This window comes from Giraffa tippelskirchi, chromosome 1 (assembly GCF_054371585.1).
Source record: "Giraffa tippelskirchi isolate mGirTip1 chromosome 1, T2T-mGirTip1v1.2.pri, whole genome shotgun sequence".
NCBI lineage: Eukaryota > Metazoa > Chordata > Mammalia > Artiodactyla > Giraffidae > Giraffa > Giraffa tippelskirchi.
Window position 1 is genome coordinate 187,697,441 of NC_137275.1, and position 24,193 is coordinate 187,721,633.

Genomic DNA, 24,193 nt, shown 5'->3' on the forward strand with positions numbered 1-24,193 from the left:
CTTTTGTAAGTAACAGTCTTATACATACATACAAGTGTTGTGCTCAGTCGTGTCCAACTCTTTGCGACCCCATGGACTGTAGCCCACCATGCTTCTTTGTCCATGGGATTTTCCAGGCAACAATACTGGAGTGGGTTGCCATTTCCTTCTTTAGGGGCTCCTCCCAACCCAGGGATCGAACCTGCATCTCCTGAGGCTCCTGTGTTGCAGGCAGATTCTTTACTCACTGAGCCACCTGGGAATAGCCTTGTACATCTGAGTAAGCTGGGGATCCAAGAGGGTTCATACAGAGCTGGATCTATAATCTCAGGCCTACTCTTTGCAAAACCAGAAAGGGGAAGGGAACAGAGGGTATGAAATGGAGCCACGAACCTCAAGAATCACAGATAAGGACTTTTCTTATGCACATATCATGTTCTTCATTTTTTCTCCTATTGCAATAATCAGGCAGCTACACAGAGAAGTGATGATTCACAACTACATTCCAAGGCTCTGAGTCAGGAAGTTAGGGTTCATCTGATGTTATCAGTTAGCTGGGGTTGGTGGCGACCAAATCTAATAAAAACACAAAGGACAGAAGTTTCAAATTTCTTTCAGAAGGACTGTGCTCACTCTAAAGAGTACAGGACCTGTGCAAATGGCTCCTGCCATATGTTTATGTGAGATAAATTCACAGAATACTGTAGCAGAGAGATGGCCTGTTCAGGTATCTCATACAGAGATACGCTAGCAGCCGCAGAGCAGAGTGAGTTGATGTCGTTGCTCTGAAGATTTGAAGAGGATGGAGATGAAAGCATAGGAGTAGGGACAGACAGGCTGTCTCTCTCATCTCCCTTTCCCACAGTCCTTTTTCAGTAAACGGGGAAGCTCATCCTTTCCCAGCTTTGCTGCTGCTGCTGCTGCTAAGTCGCTTCAGTTGTGTCCGACTCTGTGTGACCCCATAGACGGCAGCACACCAGGCTCTGCCATCCCTGGGGTTCTCCAGGCAAGAACACTGGAGTAGGTTGCCATTTCCTTCTCCAATACATGAAAGTGAAAAGTGAAAATTGCAAGTGAAGTCGCCCAGTCGGGTCCGACTCTTCGCGACCCCATGGACTGCAGCCTACCAGGCTCCTCTATCCTTGGGATTTTCCAGGCAAGAGTACTGGGGTGGGTTGCCATTGCCTTCTTCTTCCCAGCCTTAGAAAAGGCAAAAATAAATGATGGCTGTGGAAGTGCTTAGAGTTACTTGGAAACAAATGTGACTGTGTTAGAATGAAGTATCATATTGTCTCTCCTTGGGCTTCCCTGGTGGTTCAGTAGTAAAGAATCTGCCTGCCAGTGCAGGAGACACGTGTTTGATCCCTAGCTCAGGAAGATCCCCTGAGAAGGGAATGGCAACCCACTCCAGTATTCTTGCCTGGGAAATCCCATGGACAGAAGAGCCTGGCAGGCTAAAGTCCACGGGATCACAAAGAGTCAGACACGACTGAGCAACTAAACAATTGTCTCTCCTAAGAGACCTGATCCTCGTAAGGGAACAGGAGAAAGTTCTTGGGTTTATCAACTGTTCCCCTTTAGGGTAAGCTCAGTCTGAAGGTTGGTTCCCATTCTAGGAGATTCAGAACAACTATAGCCTTGGGAGGACATCGTAAATATGCCTGAACTCCTAGAATATGTGTCCTGGAAAGGGTCTGAAGATCACTTCCTTCATTGTATAGACACAGAAATGAAGGCCCAGAGAGATGAACGGACTTCTCCGAGGTCACACGGCTATTCCCAAATACACAGCTTCAGTTGATGAGCCCAGGGCCCTTTTCACAGACTTTCTCAAAGTGAGGTCCTCTGAGAATGCATGTCAGAATCACCTGACATGTATATGGGGGCACCAGGGAGATACTGGTGAAGAGAGTTGATTATATAAATGCACATTCCCTGACCTGAATCACAAGCTTTGGGAGCAATACCTGAGAAATTGTATTTTAGGATGAAACAATTCTTTTTTTTTTTTTGGCTGCACCGAGTCTTCATTGCTTCACTTGGGCTTTCTCTAGTTGTGGCAAGCAGCAGCTACTCTCTAGCTGCAGTGTGCAAGCTTCTCTTTGCAGTGGCTTCTCTTGTTGTGGAGCATGGACTCTAGGCTCATGGGCTTCAGTAGTTGTGGTGCGTGGGTTTAGTTGCTCCATGGCATGTGGGATCTTCTTGGACCAGGGATCAAACCTGTGTCCACTGCGCTGGCAAGCGGATTCTTAAGCCCTAGATCGCCAGGGAAGTCAAGGATGAAGCGATTCTTACACAGCTCTGCTTTATTTCAACAATACCTTGAAGTGTTCCTTCTAAATTGCCTACATAAAATGGCCACCCTTAAGGAATCACCTCCTAGAGAATATGGAAAGAACACATGCTATTAGTTGCCACCATACAATGCCATGTCCTCAATTAGCTACACTGCATGACAGTCAGCCTCCTGTAGGGCACCATCATCTCCTTGAATGTTTTGAACAATCAAAGCACATTTGGGAAATAGACACAGCTCATGCGGTCCCTTTAAGAGCCTCTCTTTGCCTGGGTTTGGGGATGGGTGTGCTTTCCTTTGCAGGTCACTCCCAGCTTATCTTACTGTCCCCGCCACCTCTCGGAGACATCTGGTTTCATACACGTGTCTCTGGCCTGAAAGTAGATAGATTCTGATACAGGGCTGAACCCACCCTTCCTTTAATCAACCCAGAGTGACTTGTCAGGTCCATGGGAGATAAATAAAGCTGAGATCGTCCCTGTAGAAGCTTCTTGGGAGGTTAAATAGGGTATATAAACAAGTGATCGGAGAAGGCAATGGCACCCCACTCCAGTACTCTTGCCTGGAAAATCCCATGGATGGAGGAGCCTGGTAGGCTGTGGTCCATGGGATCGCTAAGAGTCGGACACGACTGAGCATCTTCACTTTCACTTTTCACTTTCATGCATTGGAGAAGGAAATGGCAACCCACTCCAGTGTTCTTGCCTGGAGAATCCCAAGGACGGGGGAGCCTGGTGGACTGTCGTCTCTGGGGTCGCACAGAGTCGGACACGACTGAAGTGACTTAGCAGAAACAAGTGATGGGGTTGCCAGCAGCTTCCATGTAATGCCCACAAAAGGCTCTTTGCACAAGGGCATCAGCTGGGCTGGGCACATCCAAGCAGAGTTCATCTGAAAGGGATGAAAACCTCTGAACCCAGCTGGATCCCTGGTTACTCCATAATGGCTCAAGGCTTAGGGAGGATCTGTCTCTTGGGTGTTCACGCACTGGATTTCTCCCTTCCTGCCTCCCAGCAGGTACCCAGCTGGGAGGGCTTCAGAGTACCCAGCTGGAGTCAGAGCCTGTACTACTTTCTCCCCTGCCCAGGCAGCAACAGCGTAGATGGAGCCAGATTTCAAGAGACGCCCCATCGTAGAGAACCACTCATTAAAAGACAACCTTCAAGTCAGCAAAACCCCAGGGTGTAACAAAAGAGAACTGCAGAACTTTCCTTTGATCTGCACTTATTTTTTTAAAAAGGTAGTTTTTTGGTTTGTGGAGAGGTCAGAAAGGGCTGTCATTTGAATTTCTCTGAAATTTGCTTTAGAAAACAAAACCAGAGGCTCCAAGGAAGCAAGGGCCTGGTGTTCCCCAAAATGCAGCTCAGTGTCTAGCAGCTAAGACAGTGCTCAAAAATGTGTAAGATAATAAGCCACTCTCTTGGGGTAGGACTTCCCTGGTGGCTCAGTGGTAGAGAATCCATCAGCCAATGCAAGAGACACGGGTTCTATCCCTAGGTTAGGAAGATCCCCTGGAGAAGGAAACGGCTACCCACTCCAGTATTCTTGCCTGGAGAATTGCATGGACAGAGGAGCCTGGCAGACTACAGTCCATGGGGTCACAAAAGAGTCAGATATGGCTGAGTGATTGAACAATGACAATCTGAGGGTGACCACTGGAGGCACGGCCAGTTCCTGTTAAGTGGCATTCATTGACACACGGTGACTGAACACACAGTCCAGGGTACGAGCTGCAGACTTCTAGATTCAAGAGCCCTGCTTTTGTTGGTGCCTTGAGAGTATTTTGATGATCAGGGGCTGATTTGTATTTATCAAACCCCCAAGATTGATATGTGGGACTGGAATGCCAAGTTATCCAGGAATCACAGTGAGAAATAAATGTGCTGGGGCCTTTGTGAGCTAATCCTCCTAGAAACCAAAGGGTGACCAGATGGTGACCTAGTGAACAGACAACCAGAACCAGGGAGACCAAGTGAATCAGATTTCTTGGGGTAACAAGATAAGTAACAGGATTTTACACAACTGTCCAGCCAAAGGCAGGCTTCCCTGGTGGCACAGAGGTAAAGAATCCACCTGCCAATGCAGGAGACGTGGGTTCGATCCCTGGGTTGGGAAGATCCCTTGGAGAAGGAAATGGTAACCCACTCCAGTATTCTTGCCTGGGAATACCTATGGACAGAGGAGCCTGGCAGGCTACAGTCCGTGGGGATCACAAAAGAGTCGGGCACGACTTACCAAGTAAACAACAACAATAAAACCAGCTAAAGTCACCAAAATACAGTCCTGCCATCAGTGCTCACGACTCTGATGTGTCCTGGTTTCTGGGGGGCTGTCACAGGAGGGGACATTGAGGCTTTGCAGAGGATGCCTGTTCCTACCTCTCTGCATGGACAGATGCTGCTGAGGTTTCCATCTCTGACTCTCCTTTCACTTTCAGATTTCAAGACTATTTCTGAACAGCCCATTGTTTAATTGCCCCAGTTTTATTGAGATGTAATTGACACACAGTACTGTGTGAGTGTTAAGCTGTTTGCTTAATGACTTGAAGTATGTATGCTGCAAAATGTTACCACAATAAGTTTAGTTAATATCCATCACCTCATACAATTACAAGATATTTTTTACTCCTGATGAGAACATTCAGGATCTATATCTCTTACTAACTTTCATATATACCATACAGTGGCGTTAACTGTAGTCATTACATGGTACATTAATCCCCAGGACTTGTTTATCTTGTAACTGGAAGTTTGTACCTTTTGAGTCCATCCAATTCCCCTCTCCCCCCCTACCTCCTGGCAGCACAAATCTGTTCTGTTTTTCTGAGTCAGGTTTTATTAGAGTCTACATCTAAATGAGATCATGTGGTATTTGTCTTTTTCTGTCTATTTACTTATAGGTGGTGCTAGTGGTAAAGAACTCGCCTGCCTATGCAGATGTAAGAGACCCAGGTTCGATCCCCTGGAGAAGGAAATGGCAACCCACTCCAGTATTCTTGCCTAGAGAATCCCTTTGACAGAGGAGCCTGGTGGGCTATAGTCCACTGGGTCACAAAGAGTCAGGTTTGCAAAACGTCGGACATGACTGAGTGACTTAGCACCCATACATGCAATGCATTTACTTAGCAGAATGCCTTCAAGGTCCATTCTTTTTTTTTTTTTCTTTAATTGGAAAATTGTTACTTTCAATACATTATCAGTCACATTTTAGGAACCTGGGCATCCTCCCCTCTCTTTCAGGTGACAGCCCACCTCTGATGTGAGCAGACTTTGGACTTATAACACCCAGAAGGAAGCTAAAGTTCCCTCCTTGCCAAAGTGGTGAAGGGTATCGTTTTGTAGCCACCCCCCCCCCCCCAACCAAGTACTGGTGTGTGTGCTCAGTCGTGTCTGACTCTTTGCGACTCCATGAATTGTCTCCTGCCAGACTCCTCTGTCCAAGGAATTTTCCAGGCAAGAATACTGGAGTGGGTTGCCATTTCCTTCTCCAGGGGATCTTCCCCACCCAGGAAGATAATGTGAGTCTCTTGCATTAGTAGGCGGATTCTTTACCACTGTGCCACCTAGGAAGCCCACAAGAACTAACTGACAACAGTTATAAATCATATTTCTAGACAGAAGATCAATTTAGGGATTTTGTTTGTTTGTTTGTTTCACCTTTTTCTCCCCCTACCCTCTCAATGCCATGGGTATATTACGAAGAGCTTAGATAGATGTTGGTCAAAACCTCTAATGTCAACTAAGGAGGCCTCTGCTACTGAGAAATTCACTAGCATGGACTGTCTGAGCTGCCTGAGGAGCCTCTGGTTTCTTTTGGGAATAGAAATCTTCAATCTGTGAGATCCAGCACATGGCAACAGAGAAACAACCACCCAGAAGTCACAGGGAGCAGAAAACCATAGAATCAGAAGGAAGTGATGATCAGAGAGAGCCCAGGACTGTGGTCAGTGCTTCCAGGCACTTGGTGTTTGTTGACTGACTGTCTGAAAGACTGAATGAATACTTGAATAACCCAACCACCTCATTACCCAGAGGAGGAAACTGAAGCCACAGGAGATGTTGATTTGCTGAGTCACACAGCACAGCAACGGCACCTGGGACTGGCTTGTAGGGGACCTGAGTCTCAGCTCTGTGCTCGTGTTATCACAATGATGGCAAGCGGAAAAATGAAGGAGAGCTGGGGTGGAGTGAAGGAAATAAGGAATCATAAATGAGTAAAATGACTTAAAATACAGGCATACCTTGCTTTATTGCACTTCGCTTTATCAGGCTTTGCAGATATTGCGGGGTTTTTTTTTGTTTTTTTTTAATGAATTGAAGGTTTGTGGCCACCCTGCAAAGTCAGATGATGGTTTGCAGTTTTGACATCATGTTATGTGTGTGCTCATCATGTCCAACTCTTTGCGACCCCCATAGATTGTAGCTTGTCAGGCTCCTCTGACCACGGAATCCTCCAGGTGAGAATACTGGAGTGGGTTGCCACTTCCTACTCCAGGGGGTCTTCCCGACCCAGGGATCACCTTCATAGTTAATAGACTACAGTATAGTATGAACATAACTTTTAAAAATTAAAAAAAAATATTGGAGTATAGTTGATTTACAGTGTTGTATTAGTTTCAGGTGTATAGCAAAGCAAATCAGTTATGAATATACATGTATCCAGTTTTTTTAGATTCTCTCCCAAGCAGGCCGTTACAGAGTGTTGAGTAGACTTTCTGAAATGTGCCTGGTCTAAACTGAGATGTGCTGTGAGTATGAAATATATACCGATTTCAAGAAAAATATGAAAAAAGCGTAAAGTGAGCTTGTGGCACAGTGTTAAAGAATCTCTCTGCCAATGCAGAAGATGCAGGAGACATGGGTTCTATCACTGGATTGGGAAGATCCCCTGGAGTAGGAAATGGCAACCCACTCCAGTATTTTTGCCTGGAAAATCTCATGGACAGAGGAGCCTGGTGGGCTACAGCAGACATGACTGAGCAACTGAGCATGCATGCTTGAAGAAAGAATGTAAAATATTTCATCATAATTATATTGAATAAATTGGAATAAACAACATATATTATTAAAATTCATTTCTCTGTTTCTTTTACTATTTTTAATTTGGCAACCAGAAAATTTAAAATTACATTCATGGCATTGTATTTTTATTGGGCAGTGCTGGTTGACTCTGCTTCAAAGCATTTAGGTGAGGGTGGGACGTTCTGGGAGAACAGCATTGAAACATGTATATTATCATACGTGAAACAGAACACCATTCCATGTTCAATGCATGAGACAAGGGCTCAGGGCCGGGGCAATGGGATGACCCAGAGGGATGGGATGGGGAGGGAGGTGGGTGGGGGGTTCAGGAGGGGGAACACATGTAAACCCATGGCTGATTCATGTCAATGTATGGCAAAAACTATTACAATATTGTAAAGTAATTAGCCCCCAACTAAAATAAATAAATTTATAAAAAAAAATAAATAAATAAAGACCATCTCAAATACACAGTGCAATGCTCATAAAATTAAAATGGGCATTAAGTGTATGGAAGCGGTTGTATTCTCCAGCCATTATTTTCAATCACCTTTTACGTAAAGAAACATAGAGGTGGTGACATGGGAAATTGTGATGGAAATAACAAGGTAACCTGCTTATTAATCAGAGAAATTGACCCTGAAAGACAATAATGATGCAGTCAGTGTTGGTTCAGGCTTTATGTCTCTCATAGGACATCTGGACCTTCTTAACATCCTCAAAAGCTGTTGGGGGGTTGGCATTTGATGCCCCCAGGGAGGAGGAATAAAGAGTTGGGAGGCAGCATGGAGTTACTGGGAGACATGGCTAGCTCAGTGTAGCCTCACATAAGTCACCAAGCCTCTCTAGGTTTCATCCTAGGTGAAATCTTTGTGCTATACCACAGTGCTATCTCTGGAGTCCCTATCCTCAGCCTTAGAACCCGGAAGGGCTTGAGCACAAGACCGGAGATCTCTATGCCTCCATTTCCTGTTTATAAGATGGAGTTTAGGACAGTGCTTTTTTATAGACTGATAGAGACTCAACAGGGTAATTCATGCCTAGTAAATGCCTCCAAAATGTTAAAAACAAATAAAAACTTACAAACTGAAAAGGATCCTAAGGGCCACACAGTCCAACTCCCACCCAAACTCATGAGTGCCCCTGTATTTCCCCTCATATCCGGCCTCCCTTTGTTCACTGCCAATGGTGGGAATCCTATTGTCTCATAGGGCAGACCTTGTTTGTTTGTCTTTAAATTTTATTTTATTGTGACTAAGTAGCATAATATTACCATTTTAATCATTTTTAAGTGTACAGTTCTGTGGGATTAAGTACATTTCCTTGTTGTTATATGAACTTCCCACCTTCCAGCTCCAAAACTTTTTCATTATCTGAAACAGAAACTGTACCTATTAAACAATAACTCCTCATTCCCTCATCCCCCCAGACTCTGGTAACCATTGTTGTTTCTGTCTCTATGAATTTGACTACTTTAGGTATCTCAAGTAGATGTAACCCCATAGATTTTTTTCTATTGTGTCTGGCTTATTTCAGTTAGTGTAATGTCTTTAAGAGTCATCTACGCTGTAGCATATGTCAGAGTTTCTTTCCTTTTTAAAGTTGTATAATACTCCATGGTATGTGCATACCACATTTTGTTTATCCATTCATCTGTTGATGGACACTCAAGATTTTTTTTTAGACTGTTTTGATGTGGATTATTTTTAAAGACTTTATTGAATTTGTTGCAGTATTGCTTTTGTTTTATGTTTTGGTTTTTTGGCCATGAAGCATGTGGGATCTTAACTCCCTGACCAGGGATCGAACCTGCACCCCCTGTATTGGAAGGAAGAGTCTTAATCACTGGACTGCCATGGAAGTCCTGACCCTCAGGTTTTGAATGTCTCTAACTATCAGTTCTGCCACCAAGTAAGCTCAGTCATGCCTTCCTGTGACTTAAACCCATCTACCCAGGTCTGCCCATGAGCAAGAGCATCAGACTGGGCCCTTGCCCACAAAAATCCCTGGTTGTGAACCACAACCTCCTCAAAGACTGAGCAGTATTTCCTAATTTCCAGACCTTCTGCCACTGTGGTTTAAGTCTTCAGATCCATTTAAGTTCTTTGGACTGCAAGAAGATCAAACCAGTCAATCCTAAAGGAAATCAACCCTGAATATTCATTGGAAGGACTGTTGCTGAAGTTGAAGCTTCAATACTTTAGCCACCTGATGCGAAGAGCCAACTCATTGGAAAAGACCCTGATGCTGAGAAAGATTGAAGGCAAAAGGAGAAGGGAGCAACAGAGGATGAGATGGTTAGATAGCATCACCAACTCAATGGACATGAATTTGAGCAAACTCTGGGAGATGGTAAGGACAGAGAATCCTGGCGTGCTGCAGTCCAAGTGGTCACAGAGAGTCGGACATGACTTAGTTACTGAACAACAACACTGATATAGAGGGGCTTCCCTGGTGGCACAGTGGTAAAGAATCTGCCTGCCAATGAAGGAGATGCAAGAGACATGGTTTCGATCCCTGGGTCAGGAAGATCCCCTGAGTAGGAAATGGCAAGCCACTCCAGTATTATTGCATGGGAAATCTCACGGACAGAGGAGTCTGGAGGGCTACAGTCCATAGGGTCACAAACAGTCGGACATGACTTAGTGACTGAGCATGCATACACGAAACTTCCTGATCTCGTGTTCAAAAAGAATCACCCTAAACACATACATGTAGGAAGCTTCTTGTATTCAGAAGGAATGACCATAAACTGAACTGACTTATATTCTACTCCAGGATTAACTTCCCTGTCCTTGACTCTTTACTCACACAGCTGAAGAATGTGTTGCCTTTTCTTGGCAGCCTTATTTCACTGATTCATTTATTGAATATGTTTTATTGGTTGGCTCATAAAAGTGAGGCAATTCAGTTAGTAGTTTAGAGCTTGAACTTGGAGGCCAGATTTCCTAGGTCAGAATCCGAGATCCATACTTTACAATAAGTCATTGGACTTCAACTTCTCAGGGCCTTGCTTCCTTATATATAAAATAATAAAAATAGTAATGAAACCGGCCTCACTGGGTGGTTGTGAGGATTACACGAATTAGTGCTCAAACATGAGAAGAGTGCCTAGTACTCAATAAATGTGCTATTTCTCTGCACAGGGCACTGTGCCGGGTGCTGGGGGTAAGCAGTCAGCCAGGCAGACCAGCTCTGGACTCTTTGTGGTTCCCAGTCTAACAAAATGGTCAGACAAGCTAACCATTACATGACAACCAGAATTTATTCATGGTTTGTTAAAGATATGTTTTTAAGTAGAAAAACACCAACTACACTACAGTGTATGAAGTCTTATGAAAAGATTGCAGGGTGAGGTGGGGGCACAGCAGGGGGACACCTAACTCATCCCTCACTTGTTCACTCACTCACTAAGAATAAATTCTTATTTGTGCAGCCTCTATGAAGAACTTATGGGAATTCCTCAGAAAACTAAAAACAGAGTTGCCATATGATTCAGCAATCCCATATATTCTGAGCATATATTCTGAGCAAACCATAATTTGAAAAGATATATGCACACCAATGTTCATTGTAATACTATTTACAATAGCCAGGATGTGGAAGCAACCTAAATGTCCATCAACAGATGAATGGATAAAGATGTGATATATATATATATATACACACAAAATGGAATACTAGTCAGCTATAAAAAGAAAATGAAGTAATGCCATTTGCAGCAACATGGATGGACCTACAGAAAATCATACTAAGTGAAGTAAGTCAGAAAGAGAAAGACAAATATCATAGGATATCACTTATATGTGCAATCTAAAATACAACACCAATGAGCTTATCTACTAAACAAAAACAGACTCACAGAGAGAACAGACTTGTGGTTGCCAAGAGGGAGGGGTTGTGGGGGAAGGATGGATTGGGAGTTTGGAGTTAGCAGCACAAGCTATTATATACACGTACAGCTGAATCACTTGGTTGTATACCAGAAACTAACACAACATTGTAAGTCAACTATATATCAATAAAATAAATATTTTTTAAAAAGCAAAAACTATACTTATTGAGTTCCTACTAGTATTAGGTATGATTTCTGATTCTGGGAAGTATCTATGAACAAAACAGAGATCTCTCACCTGGGAAGCTTACATGCTACTGACAGGAGACAGACAACAACATAATAAATGCAGCTATAAATAATAATACTTAGTCTGCACACAAATAAATAATAAACACAACTCTAATGTCTGTTGGAGGCAGAGCAGACATGATTCTTGATAAATTGTACATCCTACATGAGTGACAATTAGGACTTTGGGATGACTCTAGAGCTTTCAGCTTGAGAACTAGAAGCAAAGCTGTGAGGTCAGGATGCTTCACTGAGGAAGTGGCATCTAACTGGGGACTGGAAGGACAAACAGCCACCATCCAAGTGAAGAGAGGCAGGAAAAAATCCAGGGAGCTGTAGCTTGTCCTCAACAGACAGGCAACTCCAGTATCACATCAAGTCATATCAGTCCAGGAGGACTCCGTCGTGCCCTGTATATCCACAAGGCTCAGGATTTAAGGGTACAATTTTATGTTTTTAGAGATTTAAAACACAACCTTGACTTTCAGCCTTCCAAGGAGCTACTCCTCCTAGTATTGTGTCTTCTAAGGGGTTGATAACTTTGCATTCTGTGACTTTTTGCAGTAGTTGATAAAAAAAAAATAGTCGAGCTGAACTTGGTCAAGGACAGTGTAATATGTCACACCTCCTTTCTTGCTTATATTAGCCCTATTAATCAACCTCCTTGGGTAGTACAGCTTACAAATCAATCCAACCATAAGATAATGTTACATGGCCTGTATTTCTCCTCTAACTCGACAACAACAGCCCTAAGGGTCAAACGAGATGAGATATGAGAAAGTGCTTCAAAGTTCTCCACAACTGCTAAGTGGTTCGATGAATGGTAACTATCACTGGCCAGGAAAAAAAAAAAAAGGAAAGAAAGAAAGGGAGGGGAGGGAAGGAGGGAGGAAGGAAGGATGGAAGGAAAGAAGGGAGGGAGAATGAAAGGAAGGAATAAAGAAAACTCTCCGGAGTTCAACAAGCTGCCGTTGCTTAGTATGACTTGGGCACCAAACATCTGGGAATGGAGAGACAGGGAGATTAAATGAGCACACTGCTGTCACAGCCCAGGCGATTAAATGACAGAGCAGCCTCTCTGTATTTCCCTCTGGATAAATGTGCAACATTGTAAAAAACCTCACACCTGAGTAAGTGCACAGCCTTTTAAAAGAAACATGTTTTACTCTGGCCAGTGATGCATTTTGAGAGAAGGCTCTAGCCGTTGAAGTGACTTTTGTGAACATGACGAAAATGGTGAGAATCTGAATTGGTCCTTTTTATGATCTTATGGGGGCTTCCCTGATGGCTCAGTGGTAAGGAATCTGTCTGCACTGCAGGGGACGCAGGAGGCAGGGGTTCAATCCCTGGGTCAGGAAAATCCCCAGAAGGAGGAAATGGCAACCCACTCCAGTACTCTTGCCTGGGAAATCTCATGGACAGAGGAGCCTGGCGGGCTATAGTCCAGAGGGTTGCAAAGAGTTGGACACAAATTGAGCGACTGAGCAAGCAGGCAAGCAATTATCATATGGAAAAGAAGTCTATTAAATCAGGGGTCTCCAATCTCTAGAATCAAATGCCTGATGATCTGAGGTGGAGCTGATGTAATAATCATAGAAATAAAGTGCACAACAAATGTAATGTGCTTGAATCATCCCGAAACTACCCTCAACTCTGCCCCAAGCCCATGGAAAAGTTATCTTCCAAGAAACCAGTCCCTGGTGCCAAAAAGGTTGGGGACTGCTGTTAAATGTAGCAAGTCGTGTTCATGCCCTGATTAAATGTACTTGCATGTATCAAAAAATTTTGATAAAAATGTTATAGACTTGCATTTTTGAAAAAAAAAGAAAGGAACACTTAAAAAGCAAAATTAACTGCTGGTTAAGAGACAGAAAATCCTTAATGAACATTAGCATGTTATGAAAAATGTCCATGGCCACAGTAAGAGCTGACAAACACTTGTCAAACACAAATGGGGAAATGACATTTCTGAATATATATATTGTTGCTGTTGTTCAGTAGCTAAGTTGTGTCTGACTCTTTTTTCCCAGGCAAGAATACTGGAGTGCGTAGCCAGTTTCTTCTCCAGAGAATCTTCCCAACCCAGGGATCAAACCTTCATCTCCTGCACTGCGGGCAGATTCTTAACCACTGAGCCACCAGGGAAGCCCCCGAATATATTTATACATACATACATACATATATACATATATATATATATATGCTTTATATTTCTTTTTTAATTCTACAACATAGGAATTAATGTGTCCATTTTACAACTGCGAAACTAGACCCAGAGATGCTAAGTAATTTTTCCAAGGACACACAGCTAGGTAGTAAATGGTAAGTCAGGACTTCTGAGTTCAAAGCTCACCTTTTCTGCTATGCTCTGTTTCCTCCTCGGTGGATTAAACACAAGCCAGTTACCCCCCTGTTATGTGCGGGAATCTGTGCTAGGTTCTGGGTCTATAAGGAAGCATAAACTAGAGATTCTGCTTTCCAGGACCTAGGATCTAGATGGGGGACTAAGGTGTGTACTGAAAGAAGCTACAGTACAAGGAAGTAAATGATAAATGTCATGTAGGTGAGGTAGCACACACTCCTAGAGAATTTCAGTTAAGAAAGCTGTGTGTGGGCTGTCGGGGTCAGGGAAGGCTTCCTGGAAGAGGTAATATTTTATTAATTCATTTGCATTTATTCAGTCAGAGCCTACTTTGTGCCAGGCATGGTGTTAGGCACAGAGGACAGAGCTGTGAAGATGTGATATCCAGTGTCTGTTTCCTTGAAACTTACAGTGTGTGTGTGTGTGTGTGTGTGTGTGTGTGATAGAAAGAAACAGAATAATCAAACAAGATAATTTTAAGAAAGTAAGCAGTGCTATACATTTTTAAAAAATGATCATGAGGCTTCCAGGGTGGTCCAGTGGTTAAGAATCTGCCCGCCAGCACTGTTTACAATAGCCAGGACATGGAAGCAACCTAGATGTCCATCAGCAGACAAATGGATAAGGAAGCTGTGGTACATATACACAATGGAATATTACTCAGCCATTAAAAAAAAATACATTTGAATCGGTTCTATTGAGATGGATGAAACTGGAGCCCATTATACAGAGTGAAGTAAGCCAGAAAGAAAAACACCAATACAGTATACTAATGCATATATATGGAATTTGAAAGATGGTAACGATAACCCTATATTCGAGACAGAATAAGAGACACAGATGCATAGAACAGTCTTATATGGACTCTGAGGGAGAAGGTGAGGGTGGGACGTTCTGGGAGAATAGCATTGAAACATGTATATTATCATATGTGAAACAGAACACCATTCCATGTTTGATGCATGAGACAAATGCTCAGGGCTGGGGCAATGGGATGACCCAGAGGGATGAGATGGGGAGGGAGGTGAGAGGGGGGTCCAGGAAGGGGAACACAAGTAAACCCATGGCTGATTCATGTCAATGTATGGCAAAAACTATTACAATATTGTAAAGTAATTGGCCCCCAACTAAAATAAATAAATTTATTAAAAAAACAAACAAACAACAACAAAAAAAGAATCTGCCTGCCAATGAGGGAACACTGATTCTATCCCTGGTCTGGGAAGATCCCACATGCCGCTAGACCACTAAGCCCATGTGCTCTAGAGCCCATGCACTGCAATGAAGAGTAGCCCCCACTCACTGGAACCAGAGAAAACCTGAGCAAAAGCAAAGACGACCCAGGGCAGCCAAAAACAAAAACAAATAAATAAAAAAGAATCAACATTTTAAAAATGAGATTGTGGGACAGGTTTAAATTGTTCTTTCTGAGGAAATGACCTTAGAATTGAAATTGAAACACCAGAATCTGTCCATGGGAAGAACAGGCCCTGGAGGTTCCAGACATGGGAATATCACCTCCTAAAGAGCTCATCCGCTATGCTCAGCCATCTATTTGAGTCGTTGGAAATATGACAACTATGCTACCTGGAGGATCATGAACAACAAATTCTTTACCTTTCCCAAAAAAGTTTTAAAAGTTATTTATTTTATTTTTGGCTGTCGTGGGTCTTTGTTGCTGCGTGGGCTTTTCTCTAGTTTCAGAGAGCAGGGACTACTCTCTAGTTGTGGTGCCCAGGCTTCTCAATGCGGTGGCTTCTCTTATTACAGAGCACGGGCTCTAGAGCGCCAGGTCCAGTAGTTGCAGGGCATGGGCTCAGAAGCTGTGGGCCCCGGGCTCTAGAGCATAGTAGTGTCGCACGGGCTTTGTGGCTCCGCATGGGATCTTCCTGGACCAGGGATCGAGCCTGTGTTTTCTGCATTGGCACATGGATTCTTTACCACGGAACCACAAGGGAAGCCCAACAAATTCTTAATGATGGTAGGGCTCAGTTTGCAACTCCCCTGTGGAATCTGGCAAATATGGCCGTGTGCTAACGTGCTGTGTCATGTCAACATGACTAGAGAGGAGCATTGATGACTATCGATTTTTACCGAACAGGCATCTGAGATAAGACTAATGACAGCAATAAAGGAGTCTTATCAGCTTCCAGGGTTATTTCAAAAGCAGGTGAATGAAAAAGTACTGAATTGAACACCTGGTTTTTTATCCCAATTCTGCCACTATCCACTCCTGTGTCCATGGACAAGTTATTTTACCTGTTAGATTTCTTTGGTCACTTGTGAGATGGGTTTATGTTGTTGTTTAGTCACTAAGTTCTGTCTGACTCTTTTGCAACCCCAGGAACTGTAGCCTGCCCAGCTCCTCTGTCCATGGGCTTATAGGCTCTGTCATATTCCAGGTCTCTTCTACTTCTCAAGCTTTGCAAATCCACACTCCCAAGGAAAGTGCAGCACCTTCCTTTAGCATTTGTGACATGTGCTTTGGAAGAAAAGCAAATGTCTCCTTTTTTCTCTCTTCTCCACCAACTTCCTGTGTTCAGAGCCTTGGGAGCTATGGCACAACATGGTTTAACTTCTTGGAGATCACAGATGTATGCAGAATTTTAATGTTATTTTATAGGAATATGGACTTCCTTTGAAGGAAATGCTTATTCCTGCAATAAATATTGATTGTTCACTCAATTTACATCCTCAAGGAACTTAACCATGTAACTGTAAGAATAAATGGAAGGTTGGGAGAGCCATGAAGGAGGCATGAAAGAGTGGTGGGGTTCAGCTCACTTCTGAGGGTCAGAGAAGGCTTCCTGGAAGGGGAACCATCTGAACTGAGAAATGAGCACCTTTGACAGGTAGAGACCTGAAGAGCCCTCCCTTTGGAGGGTGTAGGACCATGGGTTCAGAGAGGATGTTCAGGGATGGGTACTTACTAAAGTATTCCTGACTGGAGAATTCCATGGGCAGAGGAGACTGGAAGGCTACAGTCCATGGGTCGCAAAGAATTGAACACGATTGAGTGACGAACACTTTCACTTTTCAGGGATGGAAAAGCAGGGCTGACTAGAAGTACGGTGATCATATCCTAGTTTCTCCAAAGCTACCTTTTTCTGTCCTGGTGGAATTCTCTCGGATGCCCTTTGTCACTCAAAAAGTATCCCAGTTTGGATGATAAATTACATAGCCACCATAGCTGTAAGTGTCATTCTCTCAGAGGCCTGAATCTTCCCCTGGTTGAAAGGATCTGAAAGAAGAAGAGTCAGGAATGACTGAACTTGCAGATCTGTCACCTGGTAAAACAGAAGTAAAATGTATAGGAAAAAGTAGCATTAGAAGGAGTTTCCAAGTAGGAGGAAAGATTATGAATTCAGTTTTAGATCTGAAAGATTCAGCTGGAGGGCAATCAGCACCTCATTGGGTCCAGCTCCTCATCTCGCAAATCAAAGGATTGGGGGCAAAGGATCTGAGTCAGGACTAGAAGCCAGGCCTCTCCCACCTCGGTCTGTAGCTCTAGTCTCTCTACCTCCCTGTCCTGAGCTCAGTAGTGCCCCTTCAACATGCATGTCTGCTGAGAACCTGTGGTCTTATTTAGAAATATCTCTGCAAATACAATCAAGTTAAGATGAAGTCATCCTGTTGTAGCACGGGGCCCTAATCCAATATGGCTAGTGTTCTAACGAGATGAGGGAAATGGGGACTTCCCCGGTGTCCAGTGGTTAAGAATCTGCCTTCCAAGGCAGGGGATGCAAGCTCTATCCCTGGTTGGGGAACTGAGATCCCACATGCTGCAGAGCAACTAAGCCCATGTGCCACAACTACCGAGCCCACACACTGTAACTAGAGAATCTCTGTCCTGCAATGAAACATTTTGCATGATGCAACAAAGATCCCCTGTGCTGCAACTAAGATGTGATGCAGCCAAATAAATTAATTAAATAAATAAATATGGAAAAAAAGAAGAAGGAAATGTGTGTGTAGACATGGAGACAAATAGGGATGTGACAACAGAGGAAGAGACTGGAATGACACATCTAAAACCACAGAACGTCGAAGATTGCCAGGGAGCCACAGGAAGCTAGGGATAGGCCAGGAGAGACACTTCCTTAGACTCTTTGGAAGGAGCGTGGCCCTGCCAATGCCTTGACCTTGGACTTCTAGCCTCCGGAGCTGTGAGACAGTATGATGCTGTTGTTTCAAGCTGCCCATTTAGGGTGTTTTGTGATGATGGCCCTAGGACCCTGCTCCACTGTCTGAGCTTCAGGTGGAGCTAGGTGTCTTAAAACTCAACATTCAAAAAATTAAGATCATGGCATCCAGTCCCATCACTTCATGGCAAATAGATGAGGAACAATGGAAACAGTGACAGACTTTATTTTCTTGGACTCCAAAATCACTGCAGATGGTGACTGCAGCCATGAAATTAAAAGACGCTTGCTCCTTGACTATGACTAACCTAGACAGCATATTAAAAAGCAGAGACATTACTTTACTGACAAAGGTCCATCTAGTCAAAGCTATGGTTGTGCCAGTAGTCATGTATGGATGTGAGAGTTGGACCATAGGGAAAGCTGAGCACTAAAGAATTGATGCTTTTGAACTGTGATGCTGGAGAAGACTCTTGAGGATCCCTTGGACTGCAAGGAGATCAAACCAATCAATACTAAAGGAAATCAGTCCTGAATATTAATTGATGCTGATGCTGAAGCTGAAGCTCCAATACTTTGGTCACCTGATGTGAAGAACTGACTCACTGGAAAAGACCCATCACCGACTCAATGGACATGAGTTTAAGCAAGCTCCAGGAGTTGGTGATGGACAGGGCAGCCTGGCATGCTGCAGTCCACGGGGTCACAAAGAGTTGGACACTACTGAGTGACTGAACTGACTGAGGTATCTGGGAGGCACAAGAAAATATGGGACTGGAGTGCAGAGAAATGGTCAGAATTGAACACCCAGCAAGGGTTGGGAATAGGAAAATGGAAATTGAAGCGAGGACCAAAGGGAAGAGAAGGGGCACTGAGGACATCCTATGGGGAGGAAAGAGAGGTGGAGAAGGAGGCAGAGAGCATTGATAGAAGGGCAGGAAGAGGGTGGAAGTGAGGGAGGAATTCTAGGGGAGGCCGGGTCAACAAGTTTGTGCTGCGAGAGGCGGGCTGATCTGGAAGTGTGGTCATGGGTGACCTTTTCAAGAGCTTCCTTAGAAAGGTGCAGGAGATAGAAACCACAGGAAGTCTTCAGGAGTCTTCACTCCTGAAGGAGTGAAGAAGGGGTAGCTGGGGTGATCATTCTTTTGGGGACTTCATGATAGAGGAGAAAAAGAGGGCAATAGTTTAAGGTGTGGAGCCAGAAAGAGGGATTTTATTAGGCTACAGAGGACTCAGTATATTTGTGGGAAAAGGCTGAGGAGAGGGAAAGATTACAGATGCAACCTCTTTTGGTCGGTGGCCACAGAAGGCTCAAGATCACCATGCAAACACACTGTTCTGGCACACCCTACCCCAAACTGAGCCAGTACTTTGCTTCCACTGGGGTCTCAGGGCTCTTCTGCCCCCTGCACCCCCTTCCACCTCGGGGCCTTGAGACATCCACTATGTGATGGGCTCTTGAGTTTTGAGAGTGGAAATGACCACAGTGCAGAGACCAAGATGTGAGGAGGGGGAAACTGGCATCTTTGGGCCTCATCCATGAAAGTGCAGGGGGCAGCTGCTAGGGAGGAAGGCACAGGCATCCACAGGACAGGAGTCTGTGGATCCCACCATGTATCACAGCAAGGGGTTCCAGCCTTATCACAAGGGACTCAAGCAGCAGGGTCTGCGATGAACTGGCAGGCTCCTGGGAGATTGCTATTGTTGTTCAGTCACTCAAATCATGTCCAACCTGTGACCCCATGGACTGCAGCATGCCAGGCTTCTCTGTCCTTCACTGTCCAGTGGAGCTGGGCAACACTCTTGTCTTAATTCCCTGATTAAACCGCCAGCTCTGACCCTTTCTTGTCACCATCCTTTATAAAAGGAAGACCAGTAAACTGAGTTAAGTCTGTGTCTTCTGTGCCTGGAGGCTTGCCCCCACTCCTTTCTTATCTGATGGGGGGCTCTAGAACAAGGCTAGCTTTTTGTCTCCATTTCTTCTTTGGTCTCAAGGGGAGACACATCCCTAAGGATGAATCGCAGATAGAGCTTTTAGGGAACACAGTGCTGTCCTTGGGAAAGCAAGGGCTTCTGGGATTACAGGGCCAGATGTGTAAATGAGTGAGGGATCCTGCATGTCTAGAGGCCCTCTCAGCCCTTCCAACATATACCCTTGACTTAAAAATAATGAAAATGTGGAGGAGTGCACATTGCAAAACAAACAAAAGCAAAATGCACAGCCACACCTGGTACCCAGCACACTGTGCTCTAGGAGACATCACACCATGTGGTTCCTCCATGCACCCCCACCCCCCCTGCCCCCAGGTAGAGGAATTCTAGAGCTCCAGGGGAAGACACTGAAGTGACTAAATTCTGGGCAGAGTGTTAATATATACGTGTGTTGCATGAGTGGGTAGGCAGATGACAGGACTTGAGTAATTATTGTGAGAAAAGCAAGATTTTGGAGAAAGCCTGAATGTCTTCCCTATGTAGCCTTAACTCCTTTCTGTCTTCCTTCTTCCAAACACCCTCAAATTATATATAATTCATTGTAGGCTTTTATTCTATTTTTTTTTTTCTGTATTTTGTTCACTGTGTGTCATTTCTAAAGGAAATCAACCCTGAATATTCACTGGAAGGACTGATGGTGAAGTTGAAGCTCCAATACTTTGGCCACCGATGTGAAGAGCCAACTCAATGGAAAAGACCCTGATGCTGGGAAAGACTGAGGGCAGGAGGAGAAGGGAATGACAGAAGATGAGATGGTTGGATGGCATCACTGACCCAATGGACATGAGTCTGAGCAAACTCTGGGAGAGTGAAGGACATGGAAGCCTGGTACGCTACAGTCCATGGGGTCACAAAGAGTCAGCCATGACTTAGCCACTGAATAACAACAATGTGTTAATCAGCAATGTCCATCGTCAGCAGGTGAGGAAACAGGCCAACCAAAAGGGCCAGAGCCGCACAACTGCTCAGAGGTGGAACCCAAGTTTGAACATGTCTGTGACTCCAACTCAAGTGCTATTCCCCCTACATTCTCTGTGGTTTCCTGTTTCTAAGTGGACTCCCAGGTGGGTGAAGGCAGCTGGGAACCGAAGACATCTTCAGAACTTCAACATTCAGGAACTATACGTAAGACTTGGCTGCAACTAGCAAGTCATCCAAGTCTCCTGGTTCACCCCGCAGGGTAGGATCACTGCTCTGCCCCTGCATCCCTGTGATGCTCCCTTTTTGTTGGCAGTGGGGACAGAGCATTGGGTCACAGTGTCTGGGGATGTCACCCCCTCCCAGCAGGCCTTCTGCAGAGGTTGAACACCAGGACTGGCCACTGTATTCTGACATCCAGGGATACCTCCCTCATTATGATGCCAATTTGTTACTGTACAGAATATTGCTGAATGGGAAACCTAAGCGGGGTCTCCATAGATGACTGTCAGACTCACAACTCGTAACTGGCTTCCTAAGGGAAGCCCCACCAAATCCTCAAAGGTGTAGGAGGCCACCTATGGAAGCTATGGTGCTGCCACCTTCCCTGCTTCCACTCCCACTGCCACAACTGCCTTTCAACATCTATGAACTTGGGGTCCAGACACTGCGATGCTATTGTAATAGGCAAGCCACTGCCCACCCCAACTGCTCCTGACCCAAGGGTCTAGGATTTCGCTAGGCAGCATACAACAGCAAAACAGCAGGACAGTGGTCTCTATCTGCCTTCCACCTCCCAGAACTCTCTAGTTCAGCCAACTGTCAGAATTTAAGTCATATCTAGACTCCGACTGGAGAAGGCAATGGCACCCCACTCTAGTACTCTTGCCTGGAAAATCCCATGGACGGAGGAGCCTGGTAGGTGGCAGTCCATGAGGTCGCACAGAGTCAGACACGACTGAAGCAACCTAGCAGCAGCAGCAGCAGCAGCAGCAGCAGACTCCGACTGCAAGAAATGTAGTTTAAATTTTCTGGCCACTACAGTATAAGGAGAAGTTTAAGGTATTGAGGGCCAAACCACTATAACTACCATATTTGGTGAGAAAAAATATTGACTACTCATAATAAATATTTTGAAGATTTTCTAAATGCTTCTGGCTTAACATTTAATGAAATTTTTAAAAAAATTGTAGGTCTCTGAAGATTATGAGGATGTTCACAAATGCCAAGAGTCCTCTTAAGCATCTACGGGCTGACTTTTTCTCCACCAATATCACCACTACAGAGTTCAGGGGTTTTCTCATCCATCGGGAGATTAGATCCTACAAAGAATGATCCACTTTCATTCTTTATATTTTTTTCAATTACAGAAACAATATAAGCATTGTTTGTCTGAAAAATATAGTAAACATAACTATAATCCTACATCACTATCACAATAACCGCTTCACTTTTTATGTGCATATTTACATCTTGGTGAATGTAGTGTTCATAGAACTCTGTTTTGTTTTCTTACCTAAAACTGCATCATAATTATTTCCCATGTTGTTGCATAACCACAATTTAATGACCCTATAATATTTCACTAATACAGGTATCTTAATTGCTCAGCTATTCCTCTCTAGTTGAACCCTTAGCTTGTTTCCAATTATTTATTACTACGAACAATGCTTTGAAGAGCATCATGAATTTTTAGAGTGTTGGTCACTGAAGTGAGACGATGAGTTAATACGTACTGGTTAAAGGGTATCCATTTTTAAATGAGGATCAACAGGTTTTGACCAATGTTTCTTGAAAATCACCTTTAGCAAAAGTAGGGAAATTTGTCTCCAGGAATGACTAAATGCAGAGCTTGTTTCTACCTATCCCATCTTTAGCACTTCTCTTGGGAGCAACTATTGGCAGCTACTGAAAATTCAGAAACGGTCCCTTTGGTCTTGAAGCCTCTGTTGACATTGCTCACATCACTGAATCTCAAATCCTGGGGAGCTGTCTGGGTGGTTGTGACTCGAATCTTGGGACCAAGGTGAGGCCAAGGAGGAGATACAGCATCTTCAGGGTCTCCCCCACCCTTTCATATCTCAAGGCACAGCTTTCCTGACCAGAAGTCTTCTCTGGATAAGGTGCAGAAAAAGTTGAGCAGCTCAAGCCAAATCTCAAGCCCAGAACATGCACATTTAGACTCACATTTCAGGGAGCCTTAGATAAAGACAGGTTACTCCCCTAATTTTTGATTCCTCCCTCTTCCTCCCAGATGGAGAAGACATTATTATTTAGGTTACAGGAAAGCAACCTGGGTTACACTTTATTTAAGAAGATATTTAATAGCTTGGGATGAGTTTACGAACTAGAAGACCGGAGTCTTTAAAGAACTATACATGTGCACTCAGTTGCTCAGTTGCGTCTGACTCTTTGTGACCCCCATGGACTGTAGCCCCCCAGGCTCATCTGTCTATGGGATTTACCAGGCAAGAATACTGGGGTGAGTTGCTATTTCCTCCTCCAGGGGATCTTCTTGACCCAGGAATGGAACTCAGGTCTCCTTCTTGGCAGGTGGACTCTTTACCACTGCACCACCGGGGAAGCCCAGGCAGATGCAATACTGCAAGATTTTACTCTCTTGGTCACTTTTCTCTCTATTGTGAGGCCAGGCTTTTACAGTCCTTCTTGCCCCAGGAAAACGTGCTGAAGGTGCCTATTCAAAGGGCTTCATCCTGGTGACCACTTATCGTCTTCACCAGTCCAGGGCAGTGTGGCCTTAGCCCCTTTGTGAGAATAAGGAGGAATAAACTTTGCTCTATGAATCACGTGTTTTCTTTTGAGAAAGTAAAACTTAAAGTGTTCGCGCCAACGAAGCAGCCTGGCGCAGGATCTCGAGATTTCACTTTGTTTCCTCCACCGTACATGCTCTTGTGCTGCAGAAAAGGAGGTGCACCCCTGGTATCGTGCAGTGGGTCCTCAATTCTGGAACTCCATCCACCCCTACGTGCGCCCCACTCCTCCTCCAGCCGGCATAACTGCTCCATAAATGACATTCGCAGTAAATTCCCTGCTCCAGGCCCAAGGAATGCCAAAGCTTGCTGAGCAATACTGTTCTCAACAAAACCCCGGGCTCTGTGGGTAGACTGGCCGCTGTTCCGGATCCCCCTCCAGCCTCAAGCATTTCCCCCTCTGCGATCCGGGTGACCCTTCCCAGCAGCTGCCCACCCTGGCCTGCCCCAAGCTAGGCAGCACCACCCCACCAGGAGGTAAGACGACTTCCCGGGACACCCCACGTCCTCCTCTCGCCCCCGTCCGGTAGCTTGAAAATTTGCACTGGACAGTGACGTCACACAGGGAGGCGGGTCCCCACTTTCC

General features: G+C 44.6%; 1 long non-coding RNA gene across 1 annotated transcript; it reads right to left on the bottom strand.

Moving 5' to 3' along the window:
- Nucleotides 1–394: 394 nt before the first annotated feature.
- Nucleotides 395–24,157, bottom strand: LOC145515334 (uncharacterized). The gene is made up of 5 exons (XR_014060845.1): nt 22,573–24,157; nt 21,726–21,842; nt 16,715–17,025; nt 1,947–2,358; nt 395–555 (listed from the first exon to the last, which is right to left on the bottom strand). It is a non-coding gene; the product is annotated as an uncharacterized LOC145515334 (long non-coding RNA).
- Nucleotides 24,158–24,193: the final 36 nt, after the last annotated feature.